Raw genomic sequence first — 6,000 nt, forward strand, 5'->3', positions numbered from 1 at the left:
ATTTTGAAATGATGTATAAACTTTAGAGCCTTTATCGTAATAATCAACAAAATCCCCTTTTAAGTTAACTGCATTCAGTTTTTTGATTCAAATACAACCTTTCGCACAGGAAACATAAATACTTGAATAAATTTAATACTGGCAAATATATGAAGAAAGTGTACGTAAATTGACCAAATATGATTGAAACCAATAAAATAGCACTATACTAGCGGAGTTTTGAGTACACAATTAAAAAACAAGTACAGTTAGGGTAATATGAACTAAATAACAAGTTTTCACAATTTCAGCTTTGTCCAAATTGGGGCTAAAGTATACGGTTTTTTGATAATAACTCAGAAACTAAAAAAGACATCGAAACCACATTTTGCGAGTCGATAGGCGTTTGTACGATACACATGGTGAGTGAAAATGAAGGTTCTATCTCAAAAGGTTGAAGTACGGCTCCCCTATAAATTCTATAAGCAATCTTAATTTATGGGGAAAATTTTCAAATGTAAATAGCTCCCACACTAATGATTCAAAATTGAGGAAACTTGGCAGTGACTAGCACTAGTCTACAATATAGCATATGAAAAAATAATGAATTAAATCGCACATGTAGTTCTTGAGATAATGAGCTTTAGATGTCAGACCGCAACTATAGAGAAACAAAGCATTCTCAATTGTCCTCTGGAGGTCATGTTTTGAAAGTTTTAAGGGATATTTTTCAATAAAAACTTCTTGATAAATAAAATGCATTGAAGTCTTCAATTACTAGAGTCATCTAATATTGTCAAAGTTGAAAACTGAGTTCTATAGTTTATGTTGGGCAATTGTCTTCTTGTAACACTAAAGATTAAAACAGAGTTTTTCATCGCAACTTAATTTACTGGACAATAATGACAAGAGTAATCCCCTAAATTTCAAAACTGATGTCATTTCTATTACTCTTTCTGAGTTCGTAGCTTTTTTCTAACTTCTTGTATTAGATTTTTATGGGTACGAAGACATTGACTTTAATATTTAGAAAAAATTACAGACGTTAAGATCCTCTTTAAACTTTGGTGCGGGAATTGGGCACTAGCTGAGATTGAAGCCTAGAGATTTCGTTCTCGAAACGAGAGTCATACTATAGATCTATGTTTAATTCAGGCCGGCAAAATGAAGTTCAGATAAATTTCTGTTTCTATCTTTTTTGTTCCGAGAAGACAACAGACTTCCCATAAATCATGAACTATAAAACTAAGTTTTAAAATTTGACATAGAAATTTGGGAATGTGCAATATGAAATCTGCCTAAAATCTCCTTATAGAAAATTTCTCCAGACTAACTCATTTCATCTATTTGTTTTTATTCTGGCCAACGAAATGAAATTCCTTGTATCCCTTTTTTTCCACCTACCAGCTCAAAAATAAGCTTTCTGAAAAGGAAATGAAAGATATGTGGAAACCGGTGTGTTCCTTAGAACTGCATCATACCATGTAGTATTTTATCCAAAACTTTATATTTTTGTCAGTGAGTGAATAAAGGTGGGTTAAACATTTCTCTAAATGAGAAATATGACGTGGCTTGAATAAATGTTAGGCATCGTTAAAAGAAAGCCAAAAATGCATTTTCACATAAAAAGACTCCATCTCTGGATGGCTCTGAAGTGTATATTTAGGAGCTACCGATGAATAAGGTTCTCATGGAAAAATTAGTTTTCAGTTATTGGTGTTTACTATTCCATTTACTTTATGGTACCAAAAGTTAGCACACTTGAAGGTTTTTAAAAAGCGTTACAAACATCAAGTAATATACATTTTGAAGTAAAAGTTTCAGACGCAAAAAAGTGGCCATAGTCACCAAAAAAGGCAATGCTGCTCTTAAAAAGAACATTCTGAAATGTGGGGAATAATAAAAAAAAGGCAGCTGAGAACATGCCGCTGTAGCCTGATGCTGCTCCGCTGCGATTACGCAGGAATCAAAATTATTATCATTATAATTTAACATTTAAAGTACAAATTTGTTCTCTAATAAAGCGTCGTTACGCCTTTTTTAAACGATTTTTTAAGTTTTCAAGCAGACTGTTTTACTGTTTTCATGCTGTTTTATAACGATATCTGGCTCAATTTAATTCCAAATTTCTGAAACTTTTTCTAAGTCTTCTGAAAAAACTGTCTGTTTTCGTAATCGCTGATTCAAACACTTTCAAGCAGATTTAGATCTGGATTTTATGCCTGCCATTCTAATACCTTCCGCTCATTCTTCCCGAAAAAATTGCCGATATCCTTCGATTTATGGACTGGAACATTATCTTGCTGAAAAATAATGTCCTGAAATTTCCATTTTTGTTCGTATTTTTTCAAAATTTCAAAATAACCGGCAACGTTTAGCTCGTTTGGACAATCAACACGCATTTTTCGTCCATGTCATGGTCGTTTTGTGCCCCAAAACATAAGTGATCATATGTTTTAACTCAAATATCTTGTGTTTTTTTTTCAAGAATTCTCTTCCCATTTCTTCGAAAAATTCAAATAATTCCGTAGCTGGAGATGCGCAGCCTTGTTTCACTTCATAGTTTTCGAGAATTCCTGTCCTCTGGAGACTGTGTCTTGGCAAGAGAAAGCGTAATGAGTAACTCTGATAATCTCTAGAGAGGTTTTTTTCGGGAGAGAACTTTTTTCTGGATTCTTTTTTACAATTTGTTGCTCGATTTTTTGGCTTTGAAACTGATATTTTTCAAACATCGTTTGTATGCATGCGGTGTACTGGATCTTGATTTTTAGTTGCGTTGTTTTTGTGTTCCCTTTAATGAAAATCCGACATCTCGTCGTGGTGTACCATCTTTTTTATTTAAGCAGAGAAAATGCGAACGCAATTTCTGTTAAAAATCTTAATTTCGCAAGTTTTTATACGCTTTAGCGTAGATCATGCTTATGAAGCACGAATCAACCTTTGAAAGCAGAAATCATGCTGTACGTAGCTTTTTGGTACCATACTGTATCACTAAAACGTAGAAACAGTCTCCGATTATCAGGTTTAACCTTGTACTTGTTTTAAAAGACATTTACTATTCTTATCTGCAAAAGCTACTTGCATTAAATGGAATTGAACCTTGGTCTATGCGTCAAAAGTTGGGGTAATGAGATACTGTTTAGAAGAGGGGGCTCTTCATTCAAACAAGGCTTCTTTCGTTTGAAGAGCCCCCACCTCCGAAAATCCATAAAGTTTGTCCCGAACTCAGAGCACGCCTGAGAAACAACGCTTTTATGGTGTTCAATGACTAGAGACCTTGAAAATGTAGGAAACATTTTGAAATCATTTGCGGAAAGTGCAAAAGATATCGACAAAAATTCAGCCGAAAAGTTAAAAAAAATCCGCTAATATCTAATGATGGCGATCTTTTTTTTCTACAGTAAAGTTCAGTTTCAAAATATTACAAACCGAGAACAGATGAACGACATGTATGCAGCCGTTTTGAGAAAAAATCGGAAAATCAAACGGAAGAGTAAAAAAATTGGATCTGTGCAATAAAATCTTTTCAATTCTCCGTTCGAAATTATAAATACTGCTGAGAACAACTGTTTTGGTGCAATTTTAAAACCAATCGCCATATAAGAGCAGAAAGAAAGATCAGAACTACCAACAAAAGCCAACCATTTTTCAATTACTTTTTTAATATTATGCACAAACGTGTTTAGAAAACGTTTCTTAAAAAAATCACCACCGTCTGGCTAACCGAAACCTATTTTTCTAGCTAAAAGTTTTTCATCGCAACTTAATTTACTGGACAATAATGACAAGAGTAATCCCCTAAATTTCAAAACTGATGTCATTTCTATTACTCTTTCTGAGTTCGTAGCTTTTTTCTAACTTCTTGTATTAGATTTTTATGGGTACGAAGACATTGACTTTAATATTTAGAAAAAATTACAGACGTTAAGATCCTCTTTAAACTTTGGTGCGGGAATTGGGCACTAGCTGAGATTGAAGCCTAGAGATTTCGTTCTCGAAACGAGAGTCATACTATAGATCTATGTTTAATTCAGGCCGGCAAAATGAAGTTCAGATAAATTTCTGTTTCTATCTTTTTTGTTCCGAGAAGACAACAGACTTCCCATAAATCATGAACTATAAAACTAAGTTTTAAAATTTGACATAGAAATTTGGGAATGTGCAATATGAAATCTGCCTAAAATCTCCTTATAGAAAATTTCTCCAGACTAACTCATTTCATCTATTTGTTTTTATTCTGGCCAACGAAATGAAATTCCTTGTATCCCTTTTTTTCCACCTACCAGCTCAAAAATAAGCTTTCTGAAAAGGAAATGAAAGATATGTGGAAACCGGTGTGTTCCTTAGAACTGCATCATACCATGTAGTATTTTATCCAAAACTTTATATTTTTGTCAGTGAGTGAATAAAGGTGGGTTAAACAATTCTCTAAATGAGAAATATGACGTGGCTTGAATAAATGTTAGGCATCGTTAAAAGAAAGCCAAAAATGCATTTTCACATAAAAAGACTCCATCTCTGGATGGCTCTGAAGTGTATATTTAGGAGCTACCGATGAATAAGGTTCTCATGGAAAAATTAGTTTTCAGTTATTGGTGTTTACTATCCCATTTACTTTATGGTACCAAAAGTTAGCACACTTGAAGGTTTTTAAAAAGCGTTACAAACATCAAGTAATATACATTTTGAAGTAAAAGTTTCAGACGCAAAAAAGTGGCCATAGTCACCAAAAAAAGGCAATGCTGCTCTTAAAAAGAACATTCTGAAATGTGGGGAATAATAAAAAAAAGGCAGCTGAGAACATGCCGCTGTAGCCTGATGCTGCTCCGCTGCGATTACGCAGGAATCAAAATTATTATCATTTTGATATAACATTTAAAGTTCAAATTTGTTCTCTAATAAAGCGTCGTTACGCCTTTTTTAAACGATTTTTTAAGTTTTTAAGCAGACTGTTTGATTGTTTTCATGCTGTTTTCTAACGATATCTGGCTCAATTTAATTCCAAATTTCTAAAAAACTTTTTCTAAGTCTTCTGAAAAAACTGTCTGTTTTCGTAATCGCTGATTCAAACACTTTCAATCGGATTTAGATCTGGATTTTATGCCTGCCATTCTAATACCTTCCGCTCATTCTTCCCGAAAAAATTGCCGATGACCTTCGATTTATGCACTGGAACATTATCTTGCTGAAAAAAATGTCCTGAAAATTCCATTTTTGTTCGTTCAAAATTTTAAGAAAACGGCAACGTTTAGCTCGTTTGGACAATTAACACGCATTTTCCGTCCACGTCATGGTCGTTTTGCGCCCCAAAACATATGTGATCATGTGTTTTAACTCAAATATCTTGTGTTTTTTTTTCAAGAAGTCTCTTTCCATTTCTTCGAAAAATTCGAATAATTCCGTAGCTGGAGATGCGCAGCCTTGTTTCACTCCATAGTTTTTGAGAATTCGTGTCCTCTGGAAACTGTGTCTTGGCAAGAGAAAGCGTAATGAGTAACTCTGATAATCTCTAGAGAGGTTTTTTTCGGGAGAGAACTTTTTTCTGGATTCTTTTTTACAATTTGTTGCTCGATTTTTTGGCTTTGAAACTAATATTTTTCAAACGTCGTTTGTATGCATGCGGTGTACTGGATCTTGATTTTTAGTTGCGTTGTTTTTGTGTTCCCTTTAATGAAAATCCGACATCTCGTCGTGGTGTACCATCTTTTTTATTTAAGCAGAGAAAATGCGAACGCAATTTCTGTTAAAAAATCTTAATTTCGCAAGTTTTTATACGCTTTAGCGTAGATCATGCTTATGAAGCACGAATCAACCTTTAAAAGCAGAAATCATGCTGTACGTAGCTTTTTGGTACCATACTGTATCACTAAAACGTAGAAACAGTCTCCGATTATCAGGTTTAAGCTTGTACTTGTTTTAAAAAACATTTACTATTCTTATCTGCAAAAGCAACTTGCAACAAATGGAATTGAACCTTGGTCTATGCGTCAAAAGTTGGGGTAATGAGATACTGTTTAGAAG

The 6,000-nt window shown here is 33.8% G+C and overlaps 1 protein-coding gene across 3 annotated transcripts in view; it reads right to left on the reverse strand.

Annotated features, from left to right (window-relative positions):
• The window catches only part of LOC142351789 (putative ATP-dependent RNA helicase DDX46), a 513,331-nt gene that overhangs the window by 477,982 nt on the left and 29,349 nt on the right, over positions 1 to 6,000 (reverse strand). The gene's annotated exons all lie outside the window — the stretch shown is intronic.

Source organism: Convolutriloba macropyga, chromosome 13, assembly GCF_964194025.1.
Source record: "Convolutriloba macropyga chromosome 13, txConMacr16.3, whole genome shotgun sequence".
NCBI classification, from domain to species: domain Eukaryota; kingdom Metazoa; phylum Xenacoelomorpha; order Acoela; family Convolutidae; genus Convolutriloba; species Convolutriloba macropyga.